Here is an 11,731-nt window from a genome sequence, read left to right as displayed (position 1 = left end):
ATACAAGAAGCAAATATACCTATACATAATACTCCCCCTTCCTTGGGGGTGGGTTGGTGTATGCGCTGTAACATTTGTTTACTAGATATCGTTGAAGTGTTGTCAGTTGACATAACCATCTCAAACACCTGTCGGTTCACAATGTAAAGTACCCTACTTGGCCTGGTTCTTCCTTCAAATATCACTTTCACTCATGTCACCTTAAAAAAAAATTATAACATACAATTCATGTTTATTTCATATATTTTCTAACTGTCACTACCGGATTTTTGAAATGTGGCATAATAAATACAGGAAGCAGGCTTTTGAGGTTGGGAGTATGAATGAAGAGTTGCAGGTTTTTAATAGAGAAAAGTCAGAAACCAGCCTTCAAGAAAACGGTAGGCAGCATAAACGAAATATTTTTCGAGTCATCATCCACACTTATCTCACTGAGCCTGTCACTGCAACCATTAATGTTACCAAAGTAGCCTCCAAAATAAAGTAACAGGAATATTTATTTGGTCGTAAAATAAAGTCAAGTAAGATGTATAATAATAACATATGAATGAAATGTCAAAAAGCATGGGGGTCCATTTATCTGCCACAAATACCCGGTAACACTTTATATTAACGTACACAAATTAACCATCAACGAGTTGTTAATTAACATGCGCAGTATATTGTCTTTATTAGTCATTATAAAACACTTATTAATGCCTTATTCTGCATGACCATATTCTACAAGTAATATGCCATTAGTTGAGTTTTTCCTCAATAACCCTCTAATTAGTGCTTATGTATTGCAAGTAAGGAAGTTGTTGTCCAAGAGTTTTGGTCTTAATATGCTCTGCTCAATATGGGCCTAATTGGCTAGTTGCACAGGATGGCGTCTATCAACTTCCGGCGGCTGGGTGTGCGGTTGTAAACTTCCGGTCTACAGTAGAGCGGTAGAGGGAAGAGCGATAGATAGCGTATAGATATTATATAGGCACTATTTTACACTCGATGTCTCCAAGACCTACCGAAGGGTAACATCAGTGATGTACATCGGCTCGTACAAGCGGCAGGCTCAGCCCCGAGGAGCAAAAGAGAAAAGGGGTTCAAGATGTAGCTACATATCCAGCTACGTCGACAATTATGAAGGTAAGTGACTAACAAAGCTGTTACTGGCTAACTTTGACAAATTGACAGTCTTGATACAGTGTAAAGCGTTTTAATGATGTACTGTCTATTACGTTTTTTTGGATAACATGAATGATATCCAATTCCCCACAGTTTCAAACAAAGATCTACCTTCAGGGAGAGTGAGCGTCAGGGCTAGCTGTTACAGGTCCATGAGAAAGCATGAAAAGCCTCACGATCTCAGAGTAGGGAGGAAAATAAAAGGTGTTAATCGGTTCAAAGCCTCAATCAGGTTCATGTTCTGGGGTTTTGATGTGGCAAGAGTAGGTAACCTGTGATTTAGGATTCAAATAAGCCCAGCTAGCTGACGTGTTGCAACAGATTACATAGTGACAATACATTTGCTCACATCAACTGGTAGCTATTCATGTGTGTGTAGCATGAAGGGGCTACAGATTTATTTTCGTTTTTTTAACCCTCTCGTGTAAAATGATAAATACATTAGCTAAACCCAAACTTAGCTTTCATCAACGATTCTTAATGAGAGGTTGAAAACCGTCTCTGCTTTCATGGAAACCCCAGAAACTGGTTGTGACGGCTGCTGTTCTTTACTGAATGGTTAGTATAATCCATGTAGGGTCCAATTATTTGTATTGGCCAGTGTTAGGTAAGTGCTGGTTTTGTACCCTACATCTATGTTAAGCTGTTCAACATTCTACTAACACTATTTTATGTAGTTATAATTAAGTAGATAATACATTGAGAGAGCTGAGACAGGCTATACAAGCGTATCTGTTTGAATGTCCTTAAATTACAGTATTCCAAACAGCAGAACTTCTGTGTATGTGATGTGCCTTTTCCCACACCTATTACTTGCCTGATCAGCCTGCTCTCAGCTTTCTCATTTGTCTGTGTTGTATTGAAGCAGTGTCCTAAATGTAAAATGACTGACATTTTGTTTTAAGAACTGTTCACCTGTGGAGATTGCTGGAACAGCACTCTGCAACCACAATGTTGCACTGCTGTTCCAGACCGCACACTACTCCACACTCAACCTGGCTGCTGTACCCCCTGTCCTCAGCTGCACTGAAACAGAGCAGCGATGGCACAAGCCAAGAACCATGGTAAGTACAGTATGTGTTCACAACCAATCCACGGTTTAATTAATATTTCCTTTGTGCCAAGAGCTGATTTAGTATGTTGCATCAACGACCTTTTCAATTAATTTGACAATTATTTTGTGTAATTAATAGGGTGTGAAACCAGGCAGAGTGAGTGACATGGTGTTCATTTCCACTAAGCCAAAGCAGTTTACAGTTGCTGACGGTGTACGGTAATATCTATTGTCCTAAGTAATTGTATGTAGCCTGCTACAACTTTGTGATTGTTGTCTGAGTGTAAAATTGTTCTTAAAGTCCTAATTATCATATAAACATGTTCAAAGGCCGTGCGGGGGGAGCTGCCAGACCCAGATGTCCTCAAAGTCAGCGAGGCATACAAGGACTTCTCAGCAGACATCGCACCACGAAAAAAAAACCCGAATGGCTCACTACTCAACTCAACGACTAACACTCTTTCAGAGGATATGTTGGAAATGCACACATTATATATATTTTTTGCATCTACTTTCTGGATATTGTACATCTGTTCATCTGTTATATAAACTAGCATTACTTAAATATTCAGAGACTAATTGAAATGTTTAAATATGTATTTTCCCCCGATATAACATCAACCTATGTTTTGTAAAAGTTTATTAAATTAATCTGTAAAATGTTATCATATTGTGGATTTATTAAATTATGTATTTTCCTTTGTTATTTATGTGTGCGTTTGTTTTGAGGATATAATTCATTAGTACCTAAACATAGTATGGTATAACTGCTTTTTGTAATGAAATACACAATTGGTTTGGGAGCAAGAAATCTTTTAATCGTTGTTGCCCAGGCTTGCCGAAATGAATGGAAACTTATCTCCCGATTATAACATTAAATTGTGTAACTTGCTGCTGTTAAATACCGTCAAACTATGTGCAATATGTGCTTTATGTGCAATATATGCTTTATATACATATGCCATATTTAATAACTAATATATATATACCGGGCTGCTAAATCCTAAGAACTGATACAGGATTTGATTTGTAGATTTGATTTGTTTTTTATCGTTTATTTTAGCATATTGTTTATATTATAACTTAGTACTTTTTAACGCAAATGTCCCCTCTGTGGGACTAATAAAGGTATTCTGATTCTGATAACGGGACGAATTTGTACAAAGGGGCACACAGCAATGTAGTGCCGACTTTCTTACACGCTGGAAGGCCAATCGCTTTTCTTTACCCCGAAATCCGCTCATTCTTGCTCTCGGTGTGACATAACAAACTGTCAAGCTGTCAAAACTCTGTACTCAAACCGGAAGTACTCAGCCGCACACCCAGCCGGAAGTTGATCGCCATCTTGTGTCCCCAGTAGTGCCACAAGAATAGTAATTCTACCATAATAACACTTATTAACAAGACATGAAACTATAGGTGTTAATTGTGTCTAAATAATTCAAAATTAGGTATTTATATCTAATATGTGTTGGGGTATTGACAGGTGATATTGACCTGTATGTTTCATATTTGCACATTATATATTTGTAAAATTTGTACTGAAGGTTCGACAAGAAACCGGTTACAGGAAGTAGGAGAAAGTGAAGTAGACATCAATGACTAGCCTACTAATTTTCCCTTTGCAACCTGAAGGTTAAAAGGGTAAATTCCGTGCGAAAGCAATGACTGTATGTGTAAGCCTTATAGGCCTACTTACACTGTAAGGATTAGTAACATGTATTGTGTTTATGTGAAGACATTTGGAGATGTTTAAACGGTTTAAACACAATGAGAAAATGCGTTAGCATTTGCGTTAGCATTCGCGCTAGCGTTAGCATACATGCTAGCGTTAGCCATACTAGCCTGTAGGCCTACCGTTCTTATTATACATCCATGGCCTGTACACATGCTTATTGCACAGCTAGCATTAGCTATATTTACCTTGTTTACACATAGTGGCCCTATGTGTTAATATGTGTGTGTTACACTTGCATACAGTTGCAAGAAATGTGAACCCTTTGGAATGACCTGGATTTCTGCATAAGTTGGTCATAAAATGTGTTCTGATCATCATCTAAGTCACAACAATAGACACACACAGTCTGCTTAAACTAATACCACACAAACAATATGTGTTCATGTTTTTATTGAACACACCATGTAAACATTCACAGTGCAGGGTGGGAAAAGTATGTGAACCCCTAGGCTAAAGACTTCTTCAAGAGCTAATTGGAGTCAGGAGTCAGCCAACCTGGAGTCCCATCAATGAGACGAGATTGGAGGTGTTGGTTAAAGCTGCCCTGCCCTATAAAAAATACACACCAGTTTTGAATTTGCTATTCTTAAGAAGCATTGCCAGATGTGAACCATGCCTCGCACAAAAGAGCTCTCAGAAGATCTACGATTAAGAATTGTTGACTTGCATAAAGTTGGAAAGGGTTACAAAAGTATCTCTGAAAGCCTTGATGTTCATCAGTCCACGGTAAGACAAATTGTCTATAAATGGAGAAAGTTCAGCACTGTTGCTACTCTCCCTAGGAGTGGCCGTCCTGTAAAGATGACTGCAAGAGCACAGCGCAGAATGCTCAATGAGGTGAAGAAGAATCCTAGAGTGCAACTAGAGACTTAAAGAAATCTCTGGCACATGCCAACATCTCTGTTGACGAATCTACGATACGTAAAACACTGAACAAGAATGGAGTTCATGGGAGGACACCACGGAGGAAGCCACTGCTGTCCAGATAAAACATTGCTGCACGTTTGAAGTTTGCAAAAGAGCACCTGGATGTTCCACAGCACTACTGGCAAAATATTCTGTGGACAGATGAAACCAAAGTTGAGTTGTTTGGAAGGAACACACAACGCTATGTGTGGAGAATCCAAAGGGTTCACATACTTTTTCTTGCAACTGTATGAGATCATTAAGTGCCTTGTAACTTCTTTTTGTATAGTTTCACTCCGTTTGAATGTCAGTAGACTGAAAATAAGTCAATAAAGGAGCATGGCTGCTCATTCCCTGGCTCTCAAAAGAGTTTGGCTGGCTGTTTAATCTATGTTCACACAGAGACAGTACAACACATAGAGAGAGCAGTACACCTATTGTGTAAGTACATACAAGCAGGTCACACAGTATGATCACAAATAAATAAAATCTGTTTTTATTAAAACGTACAGGCTGCATTATGTGTTCTCAGCCTTGGAGAAACTTGACGTGTTTTGGTATGTGTCTGAACCTCTCTTCAGTGGTTCATTAATAAAACAGATATTTCAACGAGGTTAATTTCAGTAGTTGTGTGCTAATGTATTTACAAAGTGGAGGCAACTTTAGAATAGGGAACGTGTTCATGTCAATTAGAGTCAAACTAATAGCTTATTGGTTATGAACAAGACTTCACTTTAGAATAGAGAACATATTCTTAGATAGAAATACCTAATTAGAGTCAAACTAATAGCTTCTTGGTTATGAACAAGACTTCACTTTAAAATAGCGAACATGTTCTTAGATATAAATACCTAATTTGTAGTTATTTAGACACAATTAACACTTATAGTTTCATGTCTTGAAGTTGTTACATAAGAAGAGATCATATTTGTTAAGTGTTATTATGGGAGAATAACTATTCTTGTGGTACTACTGCCTTATTAGGCCCATATTGAGCAGAGCATTAAGACCAAAACTCATGTACAACAACTTCCTTGCAATAAATAAGCACTAATTAGAGGGTTATTGAGGAAAAACTCTCAACTAATGGCTTATTACTTGTAGAATATGGTCATGTAGAATAAGGCATTAATAAGTGTTTTATAATGACTAATAAAGAGCCAATATACTGCTAATATGCATGCTAATTAACAACTAGTTGATGGTTAATTTGTGTACCTTAATATAAAGTGTTACCAAATACCCTTATTGATTGTCTCTAATAAAGACCTATGCAAATGAAATGAAATAAATAAAACAAGATATTCTTTGCATAGAGTGCATTAATGTAATGCCACTGTTCAAGTGATGGAGGGCAGCCTCCTGCCAGAAGTGGGGCAAACAGTTTGGGTCCAGGATGAGAGGGGTCGGCCAAAATCTTCCTTCTTATACTTCTACTCCACTACATTCAAAAGGGAAATAATGTAATTTTACTTAAACAGCTTCAGCTAATTTTAACAAAATGCCTATTAAAAATTAGTGTGTGTGTGTGTGTGTGTGTGTGTGTGTGTGTGTGTGTGTGTGTGTGTGTGTGTGTGTGTGTGTGTGTGTGTGTGTGTGTGTGTGTGTGTGTGTGTGTGTGTGTGTGTGTCTTGGGTAGTTTGAGAAGACCACAACACACGCGTCCTGCACGCTGCAGACACGCAAACATGCCACACAGCAGAAACCCAACCCACTGTAGCAACACCCAACACTCCTTGGCAACCCAACCTGGCAAGGGGCCCAGGTCGCCTTGGCATCCTCTCTAATTCGGGACACACTTATCCCTCCCTCACGGGGTCTTCATGGTAACCTTTCAGCGTGAGCGAGCCTGAGATATGGAAACAGTGTGTGCTGCAGTATGCAAAGGGCACAGCTGAGCAGTCAGCTGGAGTCCAGGGAATGGCTGAGCTCAGGGAAAACACACACATGCTTACACCCACATATACCACCACTGGCATTTTATAATGTGCTGGACAGGGTGGGGTCAGTGGTTTTAAACAGTGGCACAATACTTTAGGTTAAAGTATGTCTGGTTTCTACAGGGGGTCCAAAGTATGACCTTTAATGAAGCTGCCTGCCCCCTGACACGGATGCAAGACTTTAAGGTCAACTAAAATGCAAAATCCACTTTTTCACTCTTAAACATAAATGTGTCCCCTCTATGTAAAGATATTCAGACAATTTCAGAAAAAAGATTCTCTCTCTTTTTGTCCTGATCCATTTATATAAAAACCTATCTGAAAATGAGCTGATCAGATTTTGGCCACTTTGTGATGTCATAACGATTTTTTTGGCTTGTGTAACCATTAGCCAATAACCAACCAAGGTAACACCTGCAGTGACGTGTCCTAAAACCCGGAAGTAAGCTGCGCATGGGTTCCCTTGTAATGGGATTTCTCCATAGGATTTTGGAAAATAGCTCTAAATAAGATCTGTGGGAAACAAACCTATTAGATAAATGCACGTTTTGTTCAGCCGGATAATATCCACATGTCTACCTTACTTTCATCATTTTCTAATCATGAATCCATCCATCCATCTTCTCCCGCTTATCCGTGGTCGTGTCACAGGGGTAGCAGTTCCAGCAGAGAGCCCAAACTTTCTTTTCCCTGGCCACATCAACCAGCTCTGACTGGGGGATCCCAAGGCGCTCCCAGGCCAGCGAAGAGATATAATCCCTCCACCTGGTCCTAGGTCTACCCCTTGGTCTTGTAACATTACAAATAGTCAGAAAATATTATTTACAATATTAATAAAACTGTTGGAGCCATTTTATGGGTGTTGTTGGTGTGTCAGTTTATTTAAGTTATATGTATAGTGCAATATTATTTATGAACACTGGGTGGCGGGGTTTAGCTGCACCGGGTGTATAGAGAGGCGAAGTCACGCCCATCTACTTCCGGCCCATGGGACCCCGGAAGCGAAAAATTAACATTGAATTCAATGGAGAGAGAACACGTATCTTTTGATCCCGTTTGAATTGTGCCACGAACTACACATATGATGTTTGTAAATCTTAAACAATAAGTTCCATGTCAAAAAAGTCACATTTTGTCGTAAAACTGTTGAAATATAAGACTATGAAAAATACGCGACTACAAAGACTACAAATCCCAAATCCCATTCTGGCTCGCGTAAGTGATGTCACAGGCGATAATGCTCCAAGTGGTTGCGACTCGTAATTAAAGCGAAGAAGAAGATCTCATAACTGATTTATTCCCTCCAATAAATAAGAGATTGCTAAAAATAAATTCACTTTTACAAGATGCCTGTGTGCTTTGTACCAGGTTGTAATCACATAAGTGATCATACTTATAGATCATAGCTCGTTCTATCGCTTCCCGTCTGATGAAAGGACCAGGAGTCGTTGGACCAAACATAACAGGTAATACACATGTTGTGCATGGAACACAGTCAAGCTAGCTACATAGCTAGTAGCGAGCACGTTAGTTAGCATCACATTACTTAGCCTTGTCATTTGTATTAGCCTTAACATGAAGTGAACCCAAATGTTAAACAGTAAGAGTAGTCATGATGTTAAGTATTTTGTGAAACATCTGAAGAGGAGCCTATCGCCAGGTGCTAAGGGGGCGGGAGGTAGGCTAACGGCAGATTAGCATCTGCGATCTTTTCTACTTAATGCCATCTGCTCAAATGGTTAACATTGAACATTAAAAGATCAGGCAGTTCAGGGAGAGTCGAAGGAAGGAAGGCAGGCAGGCAGCTTTGCATGACATGTATTTATTTATAGAAGGACCATGCATACACAAACATTAATCTCAGCAAAGAGAAGAGATGCAATATGCCAGATTATAGCTAATAGCTAATTTCCATCTGTGGTCCATTCTTCTGGACGTGTTTCATTGTGATGATAGTGAGTCAATCTGTTTGTTGGAAAGACAGTAGTTGAGTGATTACTGATAGAACATTATTAAAAGAGATAATTATTCAAAGTGTTGTTACTTTAAAGTGTTGTTACTGACCTTTTTCTCTTTTATTTTCTTTACCTCACCTGTAACTGCTGAGACCCTGAGGAACATGCACACTGGACTGACCTGCTCTGGCAACCTGATTTCCAGTGTACGTAATAGTATTTGGTTATGGTATATTATTTATATACATCAAAGGCACAATGCACCCCCCAGAGACACACATGTATTGAGTGTGATATTGTGCATAGGTCAAGTGAAATCATCTTTACATACTAGAAAACTGTAGGAGTGGCAACTTGTTTTGAAATTGAATTTTTAATATCCGATAATAAAGTTGATCTGTTTTCTTTATTCTTCTCTCTTCCCAGCTCCATCCATCACCGTGCTCTGTTCCTGCAGGTCCTGCTTGCTAATCAATGCTTTATTTTTTTTTACACAATTACAAATAAAGTCAATGTGTTGTATGACATGAAGTTGTGCTTCATTCGGAGTCAATAATACATTCATTCTGCCTTCAACTGCACAATGATTGTGGACTGCACCGACATCCATGTAGCTGCCCCCCAGTAAGATGAACCAAGCAAAGAGGGTCAACATCATGCCTAAGGACATCCAGCTGGCCCGCCGCATCCGCGGAGAGAGGGCTTAGACTGACCTGAGACCAGCACACCCAAACACAACGGCTCTTTTAAGAGCCACCTACAGTTTCAAAGAGTTGCAATCCTACGTTATTATAATTATTAAACTGGTTCATGTGTCACTTAGTTTACTGAACCGTGATGAAAGAAATGAGTGAGGTAGTGGTTTACTGAAGTTGCAAAGACATTAATATATGAGTGACAGGTCAGTGTAAACACAAGCTTCTGTCAATTATGGATCACTCAAACTATTTATATAAAAATATGTAATAAAGTTCTAAAACAAGTATTCGGTATATTCCTTGATAGCTTTTGGAGAAGGTTGTTTTTAAGTTTACTAAAATCTATCGTTTCAACTGTTTCACTTTATAAAAAGGAACAGGTGAGTAGAGCATTGTTGAGTTTCTTATTCTGTCAGTAAATTATCCAAATGAAATGTTCATCATTATTTTATTCAACCCTAAACAAATTGATTGTACCTTTTTAATAATGACCTTACATGGTTAAGTTAAATTAACTTCAGAAAATCAAATCTGTTCTGAGAAAAAACTAATAAATGTTTAAAGATAGGAACTTGCCATCCCACTGAAAAACAGTCCGTAGAGATTTAAAGGCGTAGTTGTAGTTCAGTCCAACGTTTCATTTGGATTCATTTCTCCAACAGTCAACTATTTTCATAAAGAATATATATATTTTTCAAAGTCAACTTTATTGTCAATCTTACTCAGTTTGTGTTTATAGACGGAGATCAAAAATACTTTTAAATCAAATAAAATTATACAATTTACAGATATGTATACAAATATATATATATATATATATATATATATCCTATATAATGATGGTGGACACTTCACCTCCAGCAGGGCAGATGGCTGCACAAGTACATCGGGGGATGCTCCCAAAACACTGACTCACTCACAAAGAGACCAGACTCGAACACTGTCTCCTGAGAGGCCTGCACAAAAGCCTTCACCCCTTCGGCCTCGTTTAAAACCCCCCAGTTGACAGCCATGACTCCGTCCAAGTTGTACCCCCCGAGCACCCTCTTCATGAGGGACGCGCATGGAGTGGATGAAAGTCCCGACCGCAGCACAGAACCAAACTGGCTGTCAACCTGCCCCGCCTGTGTAACTGCCACTTTGTCCGCTGTCCTCCGGTGGCTGTCTGGATGGCAGCTTGCTGGTCTCTGCTCAGTCGCATTGAGGCAAGAATTGCCTCAAGCCCCCGACCCCCTTCACCAGCTCCGGCACGGTGACAATGGCCTGATGTTGAGGCCGCGGCTCTGGCTCAGGTGACAAAAGCCATGCCATGCCACACTGTGCGCCCCTCAGTGCAGACCTGAACCAGTCTACATCCTGAGTGGCGATGTCTCTGGCCAGTGGGTTGTATGTCTCCTCTCACTGTTGGTAAAGTTGAGACACCGGCTGGACTACTTTGGAAGTGCCAGGCTTCCTCCACTGGCACTCAACATCTGTGGAGCTGATCTGCCACATGGCACATATTGCCAATGCTGCAGCGTGGCTGCATTTGTACATCCCCCGTGCACAATCACAGACAGCGCTCTGCATCGCGCCATCGTCTCCCATGCAGATCTGTACAAATAAAGAAAGTACCATGTTTGTTAGCATGCTATAATAGATTGAATGAGCAATAATACAAGGATGGTCCGGATCTGGGGTGGGAGGGGTTATTTTTCCATAGTTTTGTCTGATTGTTGTTGTTAGTTTTTTCTGTATTTTTTGTAATTTGTGTTGTACTGGTTGTGATTGTACATTGTATTTTTATAAATGTGTATGAATACATTTTTGAAAAACATTTGATCAACAATAAAAAAGGATTTGGTCAGGATCTAGACTCAGTGTGTAGTTTATTAATTAATCAATGCTCTCTACATTAGGAAAACACATACCAGTGTACCCGAGGGAGTCACGCACAGCTGTGCCTAGATAACCAAACAAATTGACAAGATAACCAAAATCCTTGAATCTACACACAGCAAATAAACTCAAATGACACATCGAGATGTAAAAGGAGATCACACATACAGTATAGAATATCCTGTATAGTCGATATAAAACTGGCCGCTTCAATCTGAAGAGCAACTAAAACAAAACACGGGAGTTTACCTTGTTCTTGTGAACACTAATGTTATCCACAGCATACACACAGACCACGAAGTTCTAAAGGAGAACACTAGTTACTGAAACAAAACACGTTAGTGTACCTTGTTAGCTAATGTTAGCTAGCTGACATTAACGTTACACATTGCACTCAT

The 11,731-nt window shown here is 39.4% G+C and overlaps 2 long non-coding RNA genes across 2 annotated transcripts; both read left to right on the top strand.

Moving 5' to 3' along the window:
• Window positions 1-951: 951 nt before the first annotated feature.
• Window positions 952-3,045, top strand: LOC117450979 (uncharacterized). Its single transcript, XR_004552618.2, has 4 exons — window positions 952-1,125; window positions 2,070-2,228; window positions 2,358-2,432; window positions 2,549-3,045. It is a non-coding gene; the product is annotated as an uncharacterized lncRNA (long non-coding RNA).
• Window positions 3,046-8,006: 4,961 nt separating this feature from the next.
• LOC139434495 (uncharacterized) lies at window positions 8,007-9,279 on the top strand. The gene is made up of 2 exons (XR_011643848.1): window positions 8,007-8,963; window positions 9,184-9,279. It is a non-coding gene; the product is annotated as an uncharacterized lncRNA (long non-coding RNA).
• The last annotated feature ends 2,452 nt before the right edge of the window (window positions 9,280-11,731 follow it).

This window comes from Pseudochaenichthys georgianus, chromosome 1, assembly GCF_902827115.2.
Source record: "Pseudochaenichthys georgianus chromosome 1, fPseGeo1.2, whole genome shotgun sequence".
Classification (NCBI taxonomy): domain Eukaryota; kingdom Metazoa; phylum Chordata; class Actinopteri; order Perciformes; family Channichthyidae; genus Pseudochaenichthys; species Pseudochaenichthys georgianus.
This window is presented reverse-complemented; position numbering and strand designations above follow the sequence as displayed.